The following is a 21,863-nucleotide window of genomic DNA, read 5'->3' as shown; positions in this document are numbered from 1 at the left end:
ACAAGGAAGGAATCAAGCAGTCAACACTCCATTTATACATATTAAAGGTAAAGGTACCCCTGCCCATACGGGCCAGTCTTGACAGACTCTGGGGTTGTGCGCCCATCTCACTTAAGAGGCCAGGGGCCAGCGCTGTCCGGAGACACTTCCGGGTCACGTGGCCAGCGTGACATCGCTGCTCTGGCGAGCCAGAGCTGCACACGGAAACGCCGTTTACCTTCCCGCTGGTAAGCGGTCCCTATTTATCTACTTGCACCCGGAGGTGCTTTCGAACTGCTAGGTTGGCAGGCGCTGGGACCGAGCAGCGGGAGCGCACCCCGCCGCAGGGATTCGAACCGCGACCTTTCGATCGGCAAGCCCTAGGCGCTGAGGCTTTAACCCACAGCGCCACCTGCGTCCCTTTATACATATTACAAATATGATATTGACCACCCTGCCCCAAATTTGGAAATCACTGTGCATGTAATAATCATACATATCAAGGTGTACTGCTCTGATTATGTGACTCCCAACCCCAAGACACTTGTTGGTCCCACTCTTTATTGGCATTTCAACATCTTGTAAAAAAAAACAACCTGCTATTTTTTTCATGCCTTTGCTATTGTGATTATATGTCCCTCCTACTAGTGTCTGATGGTGACCATATGTTGCTTTAAAGCTTACTTTGTTGCTGTAACTTCATTCCTAACCTTGTTTGATTTTAATAGTATATTAATATTTACCACTTTGAGAACCTTCAGTTCTCAAAGTGGTAAATATAAATTTAAATTAAAAACAGAGTCAGGCACTAAAGATAAACCAAACTCTAGAGATAAAGGGTGTACCAAGCACTTTTTACAACCTTGAATCACAGATGTGCACTAGTAAAATTTTTTTTCTAGATTCTACAAGTCACAACACTTTCCTGGAAAAAGTTTTAATTTAAAGCAACAGGTAAAGTGTTCCACTGATTCACTATGACTAGACTAGGGTGTTTTGTTTTTCGAGTCAAGTTTCAGCATGAGCTAGTAGGAACAAAAATATGCCAACTTGCCACAAAGCACCATTTCATGTTTCATCAAACACCACAACCATTTGAAGGAACTCTTGAACTTTTCCAGGGAGTCTATTTCACAGAAACTTAGAATCATAGAACTGTAGAGTTGGAAGGGACCATGTGGGACACCTAGTCCAACCCCCTGCGATGCAGGAATCTTTTATCCAATGCAGGAATCTTTTACCCAACGTAGGTCTCAAAGCTACAATCCTGAGACAAATTCTCTGTGGTCAAGTTACTGTGAAACAAAATACAATGGTGGCTTATTTCTGCAAGTATTAAATTCACATAAATCCATCTACTACTGAAACTGAAAGTCACTATGAAAATCTTGTGTCTTGCAACATGAACCAGGCTTATTATAGCTCAAGAGAAGAAGGCTACAAACAACTGCTACAACACTAAATACAAAAGGACAGAACCAAATGCAAAAGAGCAGAGAAAGAGGGAAACCTCAAAATAGTACAGGGTAAAGGAGAGAACTCAAGTAAAACAGTAAACTGTCCAATGAGCATCAATATAAACCCCCCTCAGAGGCATTATAATTCACCTTAAACTAAATTTACACCCCCAAGGAACGTTTCAATAAAATAATGTAGTAAATTGTCCATTTACTCTTTTATGAGTTCACTACATTTTTCCAGTCCCATTTTGAGACTTTCTTTCTTTATGCCATACAGAATGGTAACAGAAAACTTTGAAGAGTTTTTTGCAACCCTTAAAAAAATATTGATTTAACTTAGAAATTATAACCATTGATTATGACCACCGACCAATGAATACATATTTTAATGTATTTCCTTGCTCCTGACTTTTCAACATTTCTATTACAGTTTAATTCTTGGAAACTATAAAGGCTAAGAAAAGTTGGGCAACTCATCATTGTAAGACTCTGTGGGTCACATAGCTAAAAAAACTGTACACATTTTGCTGACATGTTGCCAACATGATTACACAGCTGTGTAAGAAATTCTAATCATGGTGTGATGCCTAGAGAGAAATACTTTTCTCCTCTGAAAAACCAAAAAGATGTACATGTTTCGAAGCTACATAGCGGCCACCACCCATTTATCTGAGCCACACTTCAAATGGTAAGCCTTTTACATTTTGCCTTGAGGTCTATAAATTTTCATTCTTGAACTCAACTCATAGGTCAACTAAATTACACATCTGCAAGCTATAGAAGGAATAGGGTAGTGCAGGATTTCAACTGTTTTAATTATTCAATTGTTATAACGAGACACACAAAAAAGCAGCTTTGTTCTAAAACTTGGCATGCATATGGCCCTGACTATGTAATGCACACTAAACCATGTCGAACACATCTGGTTCTTAGGTATGGCCAATGACAGTCTAATGGAACTTGCACATGGAATACAGATGCGGCCTAGAGATATAATAGAACCATCTACCCTCTGACCTAGAAGCATGATTCTCTGTATATTATTCCACATTCCAAAACATTCTGACTAAAGTATGTCACAAGAATGGAGTAGAACACACAAGGTATGCCATGCCAGAAGTGCATTAACAACCCAGTAACAGTCCACACATCTCAATAAAGCAAATCAAGCACGGCAGTACAGGTAACTTGCAACTTGTGTGCATTTAACTTGCACACATCCAGCTTTATGTGCTTGGCTAAAAAATAAATGAGTGGACGGAAATGGAATAGGTGTCTAAGGGAAAAGGCTTTGGCAATCTTACACACTCACTCAACCCAATGTGTTTTGACTATATGCGATTTTGGCTTTATGCGCTGTCCCTGGAGCGTAGCCCCTGCGTAAGTGGAGAGTTGCCTGTACAGAAGAAGAAACCCAAGAAGACTGTTCATGCATTTTCAGTAAGGAAATTCTTTTAGCTTTACAGTGCCATACTCCATTCACTAGTGTAAGCAATCAGTAGTAAGATACTTTGCATTCGAAAAGAAAGCAAGCTACTAACATGTACAACAAGAACTAGGTTTGAATTCAAATACGATCTCTCAAGTAGTCTCAAATTCAATCGCATGGAGAGAAAAGTAAGATGAGCCAACGTAGAGGCCTGAAGACCTATTAATTAGGTTTGAAAGAGTAGAAAAATGACATTAAAGATCATCCAGATATGATGAAGGAAGACCTAGAGAACAAGTGTAGAAACCTGACATTTCATTCCATCACAATGCTCAGATGCTTCAACACTGTTCTTTTGGGAAATTCCATAACTTAAATGACAGGAAGAGACACACACATAAGAATGTAAAAAGAGACTGCTGGATCAGGCCAGTGGCCCATCTACTTCAGCAGCCTGTTCTCACACTGACCAACCAGATGTGTATGGAAAACCCACAAGCAGGATCTGAGCACAACATCACTCTCCCCTCCTGTGGTTTCCAACTTTGGAGGCAGAACATATCCATCAGGGTTATTATTATTTATTATTATTGCTTACATTTATATACCACCTTTATCTTCCAAGGATCTCAAGGTGGTGTACATGGTTCTCTCCCTCCCCCCATATCATCCTCACAACAATCCTGTGAGGTAGGTTAGGCTAAGGTAGATCATCCAGTGAGTTTCATGGCTGAGTAGGGATTCAAACCCTGCTCTCCCAGGTCCTGATGCAACACTCTAACCATTACACCACTGTTTAGCATCCATTTTGGCTAAAGAATGATTGTGTTCTGCTATTAAGTATCCACCAGTCATTAAGCACTTGTACAAAGGTATCTGAACTCTACTCTAAAATAACTAATAACTTAATTTTCAACTGTACTTACACTGACATTGTCAAGAAACTATGGCAACTCTATAAAATACAGGCCAAAAGTAAGCCAGCTTATCAAGTCTTATTTTCTGTTGCAACTTGTACTATAGATACTATTTGTGATCCATAAAAGGAACATATATCTATTAAATCCACACCTGCAGCTACAATTTATAGCCACCCAGTCATCTACTACTGTCTTACATCATAGGTAATTAGAATTCACTGAATTCATGGCCACAGGGAAAATACAAGTCCCATGAATGGGAACACAAAGCAAACACGAGTTCCACAGAATTTCAACCAGCATATGGTAGAGACGAATTAAATCTGACTCAATACAGAGTAAGAAAGGAGCAACTGTTAAGTTTTGACTTCATGTTATTTATTCTATACTTCACTGACATTTTCACCAAACTCAGTCTTGCTTGCATTTTGTTGGCATATATACTAGATTCAAATGAAGTAGTGGGCCACACTTTTTAACCTCCTGTAATTCTTTCAGGTTTTGGGAAACCAAAACCCAATGCAAATTTCCAGGTAACTCAGAAGATTCCATGAGGAAATCAAGCTTTAATGTTTCAAAATGTATCTCAACAGCTTCATCAGATCATAGAACAGCAGATTTACAACAGTATCATTTCAGTATTCCTTCAACAATGCAGCAGTCTTATTAGAAAGATTTCTTGGATTGAAGGCTACAGCTATTCTACAATTTACATGGTATCAACATTGTTTGTACAGCCCCTGATTTATGTGATATAATGGCAGAAATAAATCCACTTACTGGTAGGCAAGTCTTGCACCAGCAGTCAAATGCTTTATAACTTCTGTGATTGCTAAATGGGGATTTGAAGAATTAAATTAAGGATTTGTGATTATTTGCTTTTTAATAATTTCTAATATTGTATCCTCAGGTATTCAAGCAACAACTTGAGTGTTATATTTAGAACATTTTATTTAGATTGTTTTATTTAGAACATAGGCAAAAAACAAAGTCTTGCGGCATCTTTAAAATTAATTTATTATGGCACATGCTTTCAAGGACTAACGTCCACTTTATCAGATGCATGGAATATGATGCTGAATGAGTAGCTACAATGAGGAGCTGGGCATGTTTAGCCTGGAGAAGAGGAGGTTAAGGGGTGATATGATAGCCATGTTCAAATATATAAAAGGATGTCACATAGAGGAGGGAGAAAGGTTGTTTTCTGCTGCTCCAGAGAAGCGGACACGGAGCAATGACTCCAAACTACAAGAAAGAAGATTCCACCTAAACATTAGGAAGAACTTCCTCACAGTAAGAGCTGTTTGACAGTGAAATTTGCTGCCAAGGAGTGTGGTGGAGTCTCCTTCTTTGGAGGTCTTTAAGCAGAGGCTTGACAACCATATGTCAGGAGTGCTCTGATGGTGTTTCCTGCTTGGCAGGGGGTTGGACTCGATGGCCCTTGTGGTCTCTTCCAACTCTATGATTCTATGATTCTATATAGTACACATGACTATAGAGAAAGAGACAAAACATTAGCTGTCAGATGAGCAGAAAATGAAATGTAAGAAAGGCAGATGGTGAAAAATGTATTAACACTTAACTGTATGTAAAAGAATTACAATGAGCAACATTGCTTTGTGAACAGTAACATACACATCCTGGCATTGCAAGTTAATCAACACCTCTCTTTGTTCAAGAACGGTCAACTTAAGGTCAGTAACAGAGTATTCTGTGGTGGTGAAATGTTCTCCAATGGGATATGGTCCTTTTTGATGTATTATTTGTGTTTTCTCTCTCTTTCTTTGCATTAAGGCTACTGACCTGTTTGCCCTTTGCTGTATAGAATGCAGAAGGCCGTTACTGGCAATGATGCTGTATGTCATATTGGAAGACAAGCAGGTGAATAAACCCTTGATATTGTGGTTAACATTATTAGGTTCTTTAATATCTATTTTATTGCATCTGTATCTGGGCTTGTTGCAGTGTCTGATCCTTGCATTTGTGCCTCTGTTATGTGAGCTACTAGCAATGGTGAGCAGCTGATTCAGGTTAGGGGGACTGCCGGTGAATCAAGACATGCCTACTGCCAAACTGCAAAATATAGTTGTAATGGATGATGGGTTGGAATAGTCTTAGCTGGGAGGTATAAGGGGCAAAAAAGTGGTGTTCTGACACCTTCTCCATATCTGTCCAGTACAGGACAGGGTTTCATAGAATGCTGGAAGAAGGAAGTTCCATAGGCAGGATCACCTCACCTCCTCTAACATGCCCTCACAGGGAGCACGATCAGGAGGCTGACACTGGATTCCAAGACTTATTCTTCTAATAGTTCAATTTAGGACCCTAGAGGGCCACACCCAATGCATTGGCTGGTACAGAATACACAAATGTGCCCACAGTTACGAAATAGTAGACTGAGAGAAAATTTCTCCTCACTTTTCCTGATACATGGTCTCCATCATCCATGTTTATCTCCCATATCTGTCTGCCCAACTTATTCCATCACCCTCCCTTACTGATATGTCAGCTGACTGCATCATGCTTTCTCTTGTGCCAACATCATGCTTCCTGCATATATGCTGTGAGGGGTGAGGAGAGTATGTTCACTGCCTATACTGCCAACAAAGGGCTCAGGTAGGAAGACAGGGATGACGATCACCACTTCTCTTCCCTCACACTCAACAAACTTGCAGAATCAGAACCCACAACCTGCTGCTTTCTCACGTCTAAGATCACATACATTTCCTGCTTGGTTATGACTGCCTTAGAGATGCCCAGACCTCATTGGACTTGTCATAAAATCACAACCCCATTGTTGAAGCAGTGAGGTACGTAAACCCTCAATGCACTGTGCATCTCTGCCTCACATGCATCCTCAATGCCCAGATTAGCTAGACTCCACCCCTGATTTTTCAGAACAGCTGTCTTCCACACACTCTCTGTACAGCTTACTCACACCAATCCCCTGCTTTGCCACTTGCCACCTACTTTTCTATGGATACAAACATAGAAGCAGCCCTGCTGGATCAGACCAAAGGTCCATCTAATCCAGCATGCTGTTCTCTCAGTGGCCACTAATTTCTAAAACCTTAATGTCAGCCGTCCCCAACCTGTTGCCCGCCAGATGTTGTTGGACTTAATTCCCATCAGCCTCAGCCAGCTGGAGTTGTCTAAAACATATGGAGAGCACTAGGTTGGGGAAGACTCATCAAGACAGCTGTAGACAGTAGACTCATGTAAAACCCTATAGCAAGAAAAACCATTTTCAGTAGAGACAGAGAAAGTTACCTGCTATTTACTGATACGTTTTGCTGAAGTTCTTGAGCATAATAAACCATCAAAAACTGGAATCATAAAGCAAATGCTACATCAGTTACCACACAAAATATAGATTGGAATACTCACTTATGACACATTTCTAAGGCAGACATCAGTACTACATAAAATGCCCCAGGCTACATTAAGATAGTTTACTTTACGTTAAAAGAACAGACTTGGCTGCAATGCTAAGACAGCATTACATTTTAAAAACTGTGCCCTTTCTTCAAGTCACTATCCGAACTTGTTTCTGTGGTTTTCAATGCATAGTTTTATTGTGCCAATAACTTGACATGGACTGACTGCCCATCTAGTTTTTAAAAGCTTTAATCTTCTAATGTACAGAATACAGTGCATATATTTTTTTTGTACTTTGATAACAAATGCATGTGTGTGCAATTCGTGCTTTGGTGAACCCATTCTAAAAGAGAAAGCTGAAATCAAGAATCTTGAATTTACATTCTAACAGACAGATAGTAGTGCTTGTATGACTCCCAAATTACTGTTTTCTTTGTTTCCCTAAAGTTATAGCTGTTGTACTATCAAACATGAAAAGTGTCTACTACTCTAAAGTTTCCTGAACAGGTACTGTATTCACAAATAGTGCTGCCTTTGCAGCTGACCAGCAGAGGGAGTACGTCACAGCCAATGTTCTGCATAGCTGAAAAGAATTTTGTAAACATCACAAACTAGATAATTTTACTAAACAGAAATAGAGAAGATCAATGTTTGCAGATCATGAACAGAGAATGCCAACTTCTCAGAATATAAGTTGTTTTGGAAATAAAATCTTACTTTCAAATGTTAGGACTACACGATTCAGTTGTAATCCTAAAATATTAGCTCTTGTGTCAATCAATATAATACCATTTTATCATTTTCCCACTGTTTTGTGCTTTTACCAGGCTGACATTTAAGCTATTTATTATACTTGTTAGCCCACATCATACCTAATTATGCTTAAATGAAACTTAAAAACAAATAATATTTCAATCTTACTTCAGAAGTATATTTCATGCAACCGATTGAATTACGTAATCTAAGGAACTCCTTACATTTTTCTTCCCCCTTCATATGCTCTATTTTAAAATATCCAAATGATAAACTAGAAATGCTACTGGAAATGTTTGTCAGTGCAACTACTAAAATTGGATTCCAAACTCAGACAGTACCAGAGACAATCTTAGCCAATACTGATGTTCAGTGCTTTTTCCTGGGGTGATGCATGCCCCTTAACATTTTGCAAATCTTTGTACTTTTCTCCATTTACTGTATTTATTTTTCCCAATTTGAACTATAAAATGGTGATTTTCTTGAGTCAAAATGAGAGTACCCCTAAACATTTCTTTAGAAGAAGAAAAAGCACTGCTGGTGCTGTAAATCAAATCAATACAATTTCCACATTTAATGTACATACACAAAAAACAACAGAAAATCTAAACCCTGAAATTAGCACATCCTCCAAGAATCATGTTAAAGAATAAGCTTCGCTTCCTAAACCTTTTCAATTAAAAAATAATGTTTAAAAATTGGAGCAGGTAGAGGGGAGTATGTATTTAGAGAAGGGATTGTCATCCTTAAAAGTAAGCCACATTACACAAGGCTACCTGTGCAATCTTTGTGATTATGTTCAGGCAAGGTGCAATATTCAATTGCTAAGTACTTTAGTTGTTTTAATGAAGTATGTCTAAAAAATAGACATAAATTCCATGTACAAATTGTAAATGGAAACAATGGACCACATAAGAAATATACCATTCAATATAGAAATATAATAATCACCAAATGATCAAACATGTATAGTGCAATCCATATATATTCTTGCATACAAATCATATACCATTTGCATATGTTATCAAAAATTTAAGATAAAAAGATAATGAACAGAAACTTGGAACTATTGAGAAATGCTTCAATTACCAGTATTTTTCCTGTGGGGGAAGATGAAAAGTATACAAATAAAAGGTTAATTACCAAGAATCTGTTACTTATTCAGACTTTAAAAAAAAAATCAGTGTGATCAAAATAGTGCTCTAGAGGCTTCTCTCAGCAAAAATCTATGCTTTAAACAGTACCACAAATATGATTCAAATAATTAAAAATAATTAAAAAACCAAATTTATATTAACTGGCAAATAAAAAGTACACACCATTGCCTGTTATATTCTATCTTATTAAAAAGACTCACCCACTCCACAAGTCTAAGTGCTTGCACTGATAATGGTTTGCCACCGGTTTGCTTCTTCAGACTGAGAAATAAGTGATGGTTTCAATAGTAAGGGTGGTTGAACTAATTTCAGTGCCTTAAGTAAAGTACAGTTCTCTTTAAACATCAGTGTCTAACTATTCGTATTCTTTGGGGTTGGGCTTTTCTCTCACTAGATAAGCTGTTAAGTCATGCCTTGATTTTAGATCTGCCAACATACAGATTCTTCTGGTGTAGCCTCCCCCACTCATCATCAAGAGTGATATACTTCTTGTTCTATTTTCCCCACCCCCACCCGTATTACAAAAAAAGGCACTGCAGGGCAGAAATTCCTCAGGTGCTTGCTAATGGAATTCCCAGGGTCTATGAGCCGCTTCGGGGATCAAGAGATCTCATAGCCCCTGCTGGGGTAAGAAGCAACGAGTCTGTTCCATTTAATCAAATACAGAATGAATTTTCAGCCCTATTCACTAGGTTGTCTCCAGGGCTCCAAAAAAAGCACTAGGGAGCAAGAATCACACTAATGTGGCTCTTTCAGGCAGATATAATTAGTTTGATTTTAAAGAGTCACATTAATATCACCTCAGTACTATTACCCAGATTGTGCGTGACAGCGATACTGTACATCGCAAGGCTGAAAAAGGGAACTAAGGAAATATAAAAAGAATCATACAAAATGTTACATATCCTACAAAGGGATGTTTCCTATTATTGCATGCTGCATGGTTTCATTTTAACAGCAAGACATTCATGCTTAACTCTTTGAGCATGAAAACAAGCTAGCAGTGATTTATTTTTCCTTTAGATTTTTAACCTTCAAAATGAAATCTCTTTGTACATGACACCGATGTTGCTGAATACTATGAGTTTTGAAAATCATGAGATATATGCCAAATGGCCCTGGGAAATAACTTTTATGGCTCAAAGTCAAGGGATATTTCACAGTTAGAGAACATTAACATTTAAAATAATATTGCCCTAAATCCTGTTTAAAATGCGCTGCAGACAGACTACAACCATTATTACTTGTGAAAGGAAACTGTCAGATAATAGGTCATAATGAACTAGATTCAACCCCTAGGTTATGTACATGCTATAACTAAAAAGAAACACTCGCCCCACAAAAAAATGTAAAAACCCATCAAAATAGGTCTGCATGTTTTTTATCCATCATGGAAAAACATCAGATTATAGGCCTCCTAAATTGAATTCAGTACCAAGTCCTCTCTCACTTTGACAGTAAAAGGAGTACAACAGTTCCTGCTCTGGTACATAGAAAACTCATTCTGTACTGTTTTGCTGACCTGGCTGTCTAAACAATCAATTTAATTCACTTGAAAGTCAAACCACCTGCTAGACTGGGCAAGGATTATGAAACCTACAAACTAAAGCAACATGATACAACTCTTTACTGTGTCCTTTCTGAGAAAACTAAATGACACTATAGAGTTCTTTTCACAGGAAAAATCATATTTGAATACAAAGTTTTAAAACCAGCCAAGCCTCTGTTAAGAGTGATACAGGGTTAAAATCACAACTGATCTCCTTTTGACAAAAAAACACAAGTGTTTTGACACAGAATCATAAATACTCTGCTTAGAAATCAATAGAGATAGCCTCCAGGAACAGCAGATTGAGGCATCAATCTCCTGCAAGTTTGGTTAATTAAGATGCTGAAAGAACTTAATGCTAAGAATTCTCTTATGTAAACCCACAAGTCACAGCGAATTATGTTCCTGATTAAGCAAACTGTTCCTCTGAAATTAGGTACAGTACAGAGAAACAAACTTTTCTTATTTTATAATATCTTTCTTCCACACAACTCATTTGGACACTATGCAATTTTAACATGTGCATAACAGATAGCGGCAATGCAGGCTGCTCCTGGTAAGAATGCTTTCTAGTTGAGCAGCAGTTAACAACAGTTAATTTAAACTTTCCAGACAAAATGTGATGTTTCATCTCAGCCCAAATGAGAAGAACTCCCAACATGTAGCTGCTATAAATACTTTTTAAGAAAAACAAGATGCTGCTTACAATTTCATGTTCATAAAGAGATGTGCCAGAACTTAAAACAGTTTGAAGTTGACAACCAAGCTTCTCAATCACATTTCCCATTGAAGTGCCAGGAACTGCTTTTGGCTCTATCAAAAGCAAGTTTCTGATCAAGACAGCATCAGAAGACTGCAGACATGGCAGCTGCTTAGGATCCAATTATCTGTTTCTGTGGGATTTGGTCATGGATATACAGCATCCATGCCTTAACCAGAAGGAATAGAATACCTTCCAATTCACACAGGTAATCACAGGTATTCTTCCTTCCACATGTACACACTAGAGCTTTTGAAACTGCATCATAAATGACAGGAACACAATCAGGTAAGGTTATCCCTGACTGCAAAGTCAGGTAACAAAAAGTAGGCAGAATAATTTATTTACATTAAAGGAAGTATAGGATATGGGGGCAGAAGACATAAAAAGTGATGTCTTGTACTGGGCTAACTTATTTTAAAGTAAAGTAATCAGGTGCAAGAGGGTATATTCATACCAATCAGAATATTTCATCCATTGTCAGGTAAAAATGAAAGTTAAGAAATTGTTAAGCAGAATCATCTGCCTCCACCCCCCCCAAACCGCTTTCACATTTATAAATGGAACCAGGAGGCGCTGGTTATTCCAGAACCCCAGTGTTAGTTTGCATATGCACTCTGCAGAAAAGTACAGCTGAGTAAGAGGTGCTCATCCCTTTGTATATAGGGGGAAAGCTTGGATGCACTCAACAACAAACAGATCTTTTCTTCAAGTGCCAACTGTAGAGGATGGATACCGTGATATCAAAAATGACACCCAGAATTAAAGACTAAAGTCATAATGCTTCTTTCATTTCACAGTTCTAGGATTTAAAAAGGTACTTCCACACCAATTACTTCCCCCTGGGCAGATGCATGAGAAACTATTTCAGATTAAGCAAACTTTATATCCTCAAATTCCAGAGGAGTAGACATGGTAGCTTATTAAAGCAAACACATATACACAGAAGAAAGTCTTGGGGTACTTTAAGAAGCTTTATTATCAATTGCATTCATTAGATGCATTTTTCAAAAAAGAGACCTAAAGTACCTTGTAACGTGAAACATGCATTAAAACCAAATATAAACACCAGAATACAATAGAAACCTAAGCCTCACTTCTGTAACATATTTAAAAGCAATATACTTATTGTGGCATAAGTTTACATGGGCTACAGAATCCCACTTTCATGAACTGTGGTCCAACTTAGATGTGGCTGGCTGGATCATGCATCCTGTCTTTAAATAATGCGGCACAACTTAAGAGGAGCAGGTTTATTATGGCAGCAGCTTTCGTGAAGCTAACATCCCGGATAAAACTGTCTTCCAGGTGCCATGAAACATTGCTGATGCTCCCGCCTCAGCGCAAAACCTAACTGCTTCTTGCCTTGATGGAGTGGGCTGCTTGCTGCCCGTAGCCCACATCAGCTTACTCGCACAATAAATCAGCGAGCCTTTAAAGGTGTCACACATGTGCGCACGTGTTTATTTGTTTCGCACATTGATGACCCGTCTTGTTGGGTTTTTTACAGGGTGTGTGGGTGTTGTGCATTGGGGTGGGGGTGTCCCCGCCAAAATCAGCCTGCAGCTAACACCCGGCTCTTGCTTCGGATCCGAGTCGTTTACACACAAACGCGCCCCACTTCCCGGTTCAGAGTACAGTGTACGACGATTCTTTACACGTAGCCGTAAAAACGAACCGATTGTAAACACCGAGCCTCACCATTTAACTGAAGAGCACCTCCTCCTCCTCCTCCTCCTCCTCTCTGAGGGCCCTCAGCAGCTGCAGCAGCGTCCCCCGGCCCTACACTTTGCCCTCCTGAGATGACCTGTAACTCCAAGCGCGCATTCACACGTACGCGCGCACACCCAGGGCTGGCCGGGCTCAAGGCATTCGGCCCGAAGCCCCGGCACTTCTTCGGCCTCTCTTCATCCCCTCACCGGCTTTTAACACACCCACCGCAGCCAACCCGCCCCCACTCCCCCCCCGCCAGCCAGCGCCGCGGCTCCCCTCCTTCTCACCTCTCCTCAGCGGCAGCAGCGGCGCTGCCTGCGCCCATAGAGCCCTCGCTCCCACTCGGCAGCCGCCCCCCAGTACATTCCAGAGAGAGCAGGCGAGGCGGACGGGACCCTCCATCCAACACCGACCGACCAACCGGCCAGAGCAGACCGTCCCGTCCTGCGCCGCCGCCGCCGCCGCCGCCGCCAACGAACAACACACGACTCTCAAGCACTGACGGACTGATTGACTGAACTGAGGGAGGGAACGCGCGCGCGCCCGCCCGCCCCAGCAAGCGACAGGCGCGCGCTCGGCTCCGCTCGCGAGGGTAGGTGGGTGGGTGCGTTAAGCCCCGCCCCATGGCCCGCTCGCGCCCGAGCGCAGCCTCTCACAGACGGAGAGGGAGGCGGAGGCGCGCGCTCGAGGCTCCGCCTTCCTCCTCCTCCTCCTCCTCCTCCTTCTTCTCCTCACGAGTCAAAACGGCTGGGCTCGCGCCTCAAGCGCCGCCCACCGCGCTCGCTCAGCCAAACGGCGGTTTCCTTTGCCTTCCCGCGCTCCTCCCTCCTCCCGCCACCGCAACACTCTTGGAATGTACCAATGGCGTAAACAAATGGAAGGTGGGGGGGGTTGCGTGCGTAAATGAGCGAAATCTCAATCCTGGCCGAGCCGCGTCCGTTGCTTGAGAGCGGAGATGTGAGGGCGGCGACTTTGTGGAGGAAACGGCTGGCTTCGAAGGGGGGCGCCGCCGCTTGGAAGTCCGAGGAAGGAACAGCGAAGGTGTTTCTTTCTCCCCACCCCCCCCGTACGAACATGGGCGTTGCCGTCCAGAAAAGGAGGCGGGGCTGCGGGAATGTGTAACTCTGTTTGACCTCGTTTTCTCAATGAGATCCAGCAACGTGTGAAGTATGTGTATGGTTTGCTGTGGGCTTTATCGCTGCGCACATTATTACTGAGATGAACGCTGCGATCCCAGTGTCAGAAATAAGCCCCATTTAGTTTAGTGGGACTTGCTCCTAGGTAAGCAGGTGTGGGATTGCAGTGTTGCTCCTTTATAAAAACCATAAAAAAAAATTACGTGCGTTATTTATTCATAGAGGCAGTGATTTTTTCTGGGGGGACGCAGGGAGATGCATACCCCTTAACATTTTGCGAATTTTTGCACTTTTGTCCATTTACTGTATTTATTTTCCCCGATTTGAACTATAAAATGGTGATTTTCTTGAAGCAAAATGTGAGTACCCCTAAACATTTTTTTAGAAAGAAAAAGAAAGCACTGCTGGTGCTATAAATCAAATCATTACAATTTCCACATTTAATGTACATATACAAATAACAACAGAAAATCTAAACCCTGAAATTAGCACACCCTCCAAGAATCATGTTAAAGAATAAGCTTCACTTCCTAAACCTTTTCAATTAAAAAATAATGTTTTAAAATTGGAGCAGGTAGAGGGAAGTATGTATTTAGAGAATGAATTGTCATATTTTGGGGGGGGGGAACACTGCATAGAGGCAGATGATAGCAGTTTAAAGTGGCCAGAGCACCACGGGGCTCACATATGTTAGAGGCAGAGCACTGCAGTGGTTAGAGTGCCGGACTAGGGCCTGGGAGACTAGGTTTCAAATCCTCCCACTCAGCCATGAAACTCACTGAATATCCTTGGGTCAGTCACTCAGAGCCCCTGCCCCTGAAGAGTCTGTCTGGGAATTATGCATCATGGAAGAAAGGAGAGATATAAAGGTAGCAATTAAACAAAAATAAACAAAGGGCAACTTGCTGCTGGGTCTGCTTGATGGCCTGTAGCTGTAGACAGGTGAGCTAGTAAATTATCTGAAAGTCTTCTGCTAGGCTGAGTTAATATATTTACCAGCAGCAGCACGGAATGCTATATATCAGAGGTTCAGTTTTATGCCTGATGTCCCCAGAGGCCAGAGTGATGATATGCATAACAAATTCTGAAATTAAAAATGGCCATGTGTCATAAATAAATAAAGCTACTCATTTGCTAACTAGAACTTCTCTCCTTGGGGAAGCTGAAAACCTTGAAAGGAGTGCCACGGGGTTGATATTTTTGCACTGGCACAAAGCCAGTGTAATTCTAATGCCATAAATAAAATTCTACACTTGATACACAGAGTACAGTCTCCTGCTCTCATTTGCTATTGTGATTCCTTTTTTTGCCACACTTACCCATTCATAATGAAAGGAAAAAAACTGAAATGTGCATTCATGAAATTCAACGCAGTATCTTATCTTTGCTCAAGAATGCATGCACCCCTATCCTGTACGTATTACCGTCCCAGGAGTGATGATCTTACTTCCTAATAGCTGTAGCATTTGAGTAGCTCCTGCAATAACTTGTTCTGATCAAGTTTACCTTTTGTCACTCATGCAAACATTCGGTCCTGAACATGCCTTATGTCTCCGATACATGTTTACAGTGGTGCCCCGCAAGACGAACGCCTCGCAAGACGGAAAACCCGCTAGTCGAAAGGGTTTTCCGTTTTGGAGGCGCTTCGCAAAACAAATTTCCCTATGGGCTTGCTTCGCAAGACAAAAATGTCTTGCGAGTTCCTGCGGGGTTTTTCCCCTCCCCCCCCCTTTTCCTAAGCCCTAAGCTGCTTATCAGCTGATCCGCTGATAAGCCGCTTAACAGCTGATCGCTAAAAGCCGCTAAACCGCTAATAGCGCTAATCCGCTAAGCTGTCAATGGGCTTGCTTCGCAAGACGAAAAAACCGCTATACGAAGAGCCTCACGGAATGGATTAATTTCGTCTTGAGAGGGACCACTGTATTTGGAATTAAGACCATTGTGTCCAATGGGGCTTGCTCCCTAATAAGTTTGTTTAGCCTCCCCAGCTGTCTGTCTCCTTTAACATATAGAGACATGGGGAAGAACAGTCATAAAATATTTCTAAATCTTCAGTGACAATACACCATGGGCAATTCAGCTAGCTCCAGCTGGGGTGCTCATTTATATAGCACCCAAAAAGAGTGGAAATGTATCACCTCAAAAGAGGACACAGATTTGCAAAGAACTTACGTATCTAATTTATATGTAAAAAGTAAAGGTAAAGGGACCCCTGAACATTAGGTCCAGTCGTGGCCGACTCTGGGGTTGCGGCTCACATCTCGCTTTATTGGCTGAGGGAGCCAGCGTACAGCTTCCGGGTCATGTGGCCAGCATGACTAAGCCGCTTCTGGCGAACCAGAGCAGCGCACGGAAACACCGTTTACCTTCCTGCCAGAGCGGTACCTATTTATCTACTTGCACTTTGACGTGCTTTCGAACTGCTAGATTGGAAGGAGCAGGGGCCGAGCAACTGGAGCTCACCCCGTCGCAGGGATTCGAACCGCCGACCTTCTGATCAGCAAGTCCTAGGCTCTGTGGTTTAACTCACAGCGCCACCCGCATCCCCAATTTATATGTAACGATGTAAAATTAGGAAGAATTGCTATCATTTAACTAAAATACATCTCACAGTAGTGGGAACAACTATGGCCAGGTGTCTGCTTTTTCTTCTGTGCAGGTGTTCACTGTTGATCTCAAACTTCATGGCACCTGCTCACCATTCTTGGGGTTCTTTCTCTTTAAACAAGACTTGGACGCTTCCAATAGAGGAGTGTCAGCCCAATAGAGGACTGCCCATTGTAAATTAGGGCACACAACCACCCTAGTAACATTATACGTCATCTGGCTGTGGTTAGAATCCACTTGAACATTGTGGAGTTGACAACGAAACAAACAAACAAAAACCCAATAGAAGCTTGTATTTTTCCTGTCTAAAAGAAGACAGATTGTGGCTGTTGCATGTTTGGCTGACTTTTAGGCGTTCTAAAAATAAGCATTTTTGGAAGGATCAACGTCGCTAGACAAAACAAGATTCTTTGTTGCAGGCCATATATATTGACATTAATAGTGAAGCGAAAACAAAGGGTTTAAATTAAGCAAAGCATTTTCAAAACCCCACCTCCACCAAGTTTTAAAATAAATACAATGGAGTCTTGGGGGAAAGGGGATCTCAGGAAATGGCTGGCTCTTATCCAGGTAAGTGCTTATAAATTGTAATACTATTAGTGAAAACATTTCTTTCAATGAGTGAAAATAAAAGGTTGTTGCTTCCATAAGAATTCATGGATAAACTTTATACCAACAGTGTACTCCTAACCAATAAGATATGCACTAGGATGCTAGGGAAGGGACTGACCATCATTGCCCTGCCCAGCTTCTGCTTTTTGCTGCTGCCAGCCTCCTCTGGAGTAAAGATTTGGGAGCCAGCTGTATGTGTCATCTAGCCTGGTGAGAGGACCCCTCCCCTCTGAGCTGTAAGCCAAGCTGCTTGCAGTACAGGAAAACTAGAAACTTTATTGTCAATTAACTCTTGTTTTGCTTTGTATTTACAGTACTTAAACCTATATTGTGGTGTGTGTGTTTTGGTGATACTGAATTTATTCTGTGTTTGTTAAATTGTCATTTTTGAAATTTACTGACATGCTCTATATTTTGTATATTTGTATTTTGATTTTTGGATGTTTGCTGTAAGCCACTTTGGGTGCATTGTGGAAGAGTGGCATGTAAGTAAATTCAACCAACCAGGTCTACTGAGAAATAAGTCCTGCTGAAGTCAGTGGGACTTGCTACTAGGTAATGGGGTTAGGACTGCAGCCTAAATTCTTACACAGATCAGGGGAAGCAATAGTGCTACTCTATTCTGCCTTGGTCAGATCACACCTGGAATGCTGTGTCCAGTTCTGGGTACCACAATTTAAGAAAGATATTGACAAGCTGGAAGATGTGCAGAGGGGGGCAACCAAGATGATCGAGGGTCTGAAGCTCTGAATGGTTGATGGAGTTTGGTATGTTTAGCCTGGAAAAGAGGAGACTGAAATGAGATATGATAGCTATCTCAAGGGCTGTGACTTGGAAGACGGAGCAAGCTTCAAGTTTCAAGAAAGGAGATTAAACACCAGGAACAACTTTTTATCAGGAAGAGCTGTTGGACAAGAATGGACTTCTTTGGGACATGGTGGACTCTTCCATCGGAGGTTTTTAAGCAGATGCTGGGTGGCCATTTGTCATGGGTGCTTTAGTTAAGATTCCTGCCTTGCAGGGGGTTGGGCTAGATGACCCTCGGGGTCCCTTCCAACTCTACAATTCTATGATTCTATGATGCTTGGTGTGGGATACCACTTTTGAATACGCCCACCACCACCAAATGAATAAAAACAGACTCCCTGTAAATAAATAAAAAAAGCACACAAAGGTCTGTATAGTTAAAGCTATGGCTTTCCCAGTAGTGATGTATGGAAGTGAGAGCTGGACCATAAAGAAGGCTGATTGCCGAAGAATTGATGCTTTTGAATTCTGGTGCTGGAGGAGACTCTTGAGAATCCCATGGACTGCAAGAAGATCAAAACTCTCCATTCTTAAGGAAATCAGTCCTGAGTGCTCACCGGAAGGACAGATCGTGAAGCTGAGGCTCCAATACTTAGGCCACCTCATCAGAAGAGAAGACTCCCTGGAAAAGACCCTGATGTTGGGAAAGATTGAGGGCACAAGGAGAAGGGGACGACAGACGTGCTCTGGTCCATGGGGTCACGAAGAGTTGGACACGACTAAACAACAACTACTTGGCCATTTTGCCCTTTGTACTGGTTGTCTATTTGCAGGGAGTTCATAAACAGAGTATTCCCATATGTGATCTCCCTGCATCTCAAGCTGCACCTTGAAGTGCTGCTCTCTACCACCACTGATTCTGCTGCATCTGTAGATCAGGCCAGAGCCCGGTGATAGGAAGAGGAGGTTATCATACACAGACAGCAGAGGGCAAGGAGAAATCTGAGGTCCAGCGCCAAGGGCCTTCTGGTGGTTCCCTCACTGTGAGAAGCCAAGTTACAGGGAACCAGGCAAAGGGCCTTCTCAGTAGTAGCACCCGCCCTGTGGAATGCCCTCCCACCAGATGTCAAAGAGAAGAACAACTTCCAGACTTTTAGAAGACATTTGAAGGCACCCCTCTGTAGGAAAGCTTTTAATGTTTAACAGACTACTGTATTTTAATACTTTGTTGGAAGCTGCCCAGAGTGGCTGGGGAAACCCAGCCAGATTGGTGGGGTATAAATAATAAATTAGTACAGTGGTACCTCAGGTTAAGTACTTAATCCGTTCTGGAGGTCTGTACTTAACCCGAAAACTGTTCTTAAGCTGAAGCACCACGTTAGCTAATGGGGCCTCCTGCTGCTGCCGTGCCGCCGGAGCACAATTTCTGTTCTCAACCTTAAGCAAAGTTCTTAACCTGAAGCACTATTTCTGGGTTAGCGGAGTCTGTAACCTGAAGCGTATGTAACCTGAGGTACCACTGTATTAGTACTAGTATTAGTATTAGTATTAGTATTAGTATTAGTATTAGTATTAGTATTAGTATCAGTATCATCGCAACAGGGAGAGCCAGGTAAAAAGCACATTAAGCTGCTAGGGCTCAGGAAACCCCATGGTTTTCAAGGACATGGAACAGTTCAAGAGGCAGCCCTGCACCTCATTTCTTGGAAGAGCTGTGGTTCAAATCCACCTGTGGCTGATGTGCTTCCTTTATCCCAGCCCAGTCCCCAGAAGTTTTATGGGTGCTATTGGAGAAATAGGAGGCAACACCTTTTTTTGTATGTAGCCTATGGTTTAAATATCTTTCCTTGAGGTGTAAGAGAGATTCCAAATGAGCTTTTCAAACATTTTATCCCACTCTTCTTCCAGGAGTTTAGGATGGTACCCCTTTCCCATGTTTTAAGCCAAAACAACCATGCAAAGCAGATTAGGCTGAGAATAACTGGCCCAAGGCTACCCAGGGAGCTCCATGGCTGGGCAGAGATTTGAACATGTGTCTCTCCAGTCTAAATGCTCTGTCCACTATGCCCTACTGAAATAACTTTGGGCTCTTTTTGAGACTGTGTTTTTAAACACCTGGGTGCTGCTTCTGGCAGTTTTAAGAGTTTATTTCACATTACATCAGTTTTCAAATGAACTTGTGGCATGACTAAAATGAAGTGTGTGTGTGTGTGTGTGTGTGTGTGTAGTGGAACTGCCCTTGAGGATGCTGAAATGTTTCCTTACTCATCAGACAAAATTAGTTAATATTTTGCTGAGTTTGCTGCAAATCTCTGCAAACAAAACAATGACAAAATAAGACAAATCAAAAAGTGACTTATTTGCAAGGAACAGAAGACATGGCTAGCATGTTTTCTCTATATCGCCTCTGTTAAATGTGGCTTGCTTCACTTAGATATTCCACTTGCCTGCTTCACTTAGATACCCCTTTTTAAAATTTATTTGCTCTGTAGAGAATAATGATGCTAAGGGAGTGAATCAAATCCAGTCCCCTGCCAGGATGTACTCTATACCCCAGCATGGTGCTCTCTCTGCCTCTCCTCCAGTTCCCTGAGGAAAGGACAGTTCTGCTGACGACAGCAGCTAAAACCCAGGCAGAGATCCTTAAAGGCAGGCCACAATGCAATTTTCTATGGTCTCAGATTAAACGTCCTTTCTCCCCCGCTACCTGTCTGTCGGAGTGCTGCGGAGGGGATGTATAACCAGCGGAGGCTATTCATTCACCTCCGTTCACATCCTTCTACCTGCATTCCTGGATGTGTTTCCCATCCCACATTTATTTCAGCTGGATTTGTCAGAAGCTTAACTCGGAGCTAATTAGCACCCTAGAATGGCTGTCTTTTCTACTAGGGTACCTCCACAAAAGGTTTACCTTGTGATTAAAGTTGGGTGCCTCAGGACAGCACCCTTGAATGCATCCTTCTGCATTCTTTCAGAATTAAGCCTGGAGGAGGAGGGTGGAGTGGTGGGGGAAAACACCCACATTTTCACTAATCCTAAGAAAAAACGAAAACCAAAAAAAGCCCTGAAAGAGGACTTAACTCCTTTCTAAAAAGTTAAATCACTTAACTCTGCCTGACCTGTTGCCAGAAGCCAGGAAGCTGAACCAACAGAGCTTCTGTCTGTGATCCTTCAGCACAAAAGATCCTCTGCTTCGGGGCTTTGTTTTTATTTAGGTGGAGTGACTTGCCTTTGACACCCCAGTTTCCCTCCTTCAATAAATCCAAATGACTGAAAATAACAAGGGCAGAGCCGGAAAACCACTTGCAACCACTATGTCACTGAAGTTAATGGGATTTACAAGTTTGTGAATGGTTTTCCAGGCTGCAGCAAAACTTGTTAGGAGATTTCTGTTTCTTCAATAAGAAGGTATTATATTGGATGAAACTGCTATGCCAAACATTGCATCTTGCAAACGCACACACTGCATCGTACTTGGGTAGCCTCAATTAGCTCTGTTTGTTTTTCTCTGGGCTTTTTCTGGGAAGCAGAAGAACCAAAACTATCCTATAAAATAAATAACAGTGTAGCCCAGTGTGTTTATTATATAACCCAGGCTTCCTCAACCTCAGCCCTCCAGATGTTTTGACACTACAATTCCCAGCACCCCTGACCACTGGTCCT

The 21,863-nt window shown here is 41.7% G+C and overlaps 1 protein-coding gene and 1 long non-coding RNA gene across 5 annotated transcripts in view; one reads left to right on the top strand and one right to left on the bottom strand.

Moving 5' to 3' along the window:
- CDON (cell adhesion associated, oncogene regulated) overlaps positions 1-21,863 on the bottom strand; it is a 123,479-nt gene that overhangs the window by 47,212 nt on the left and 54,404 nt on the right. The window contains exon 1 of one of the 4 annotated variants that reach the window (XM_079954932.1): positions 13,386-13,543. The exons of 1 other annotated variant lie outside the window; for it this stretch is intronic. The gene's annotated coding sequence lies outside the window, so the exon portion shown is untranslated. Of the gene's footprint in view, positions 1-9,276; positions 9,441-13,086; positions 13,242-13,385; positions 13,544-21,863 lie in introns of those variants that run through there. 2 more of the 4 variants (XM_079954935.1, XM_079954934.1) reach the window with 2 other exon arrangements.
- Positions 215-5,702, top strand: LOC307204006. Its single transcript, XR_013833445.1, has 2 exons — positions 215-2,622; positions 5,583-5,702. It is a non-coding gene; the product is annotated as an uncharacterized lncRNA (long non-coding RNA).

The sequence above is a fragment of the Podarcis cretensis genome (genome assembly GCF_951804945.1).
Source record: "Podarcis cretensis genome assembly, chromosome: 15".
NCBI classification, from domain to species: Eukaryota; Metazoa; Chordata; class Lepidosauria; order Squamata; family Lacertidae; genus Podarcis; species Podarcis cretensis.
This window is presented reverse-complemented; position numbering and strand designations above follow the sequence as displayed.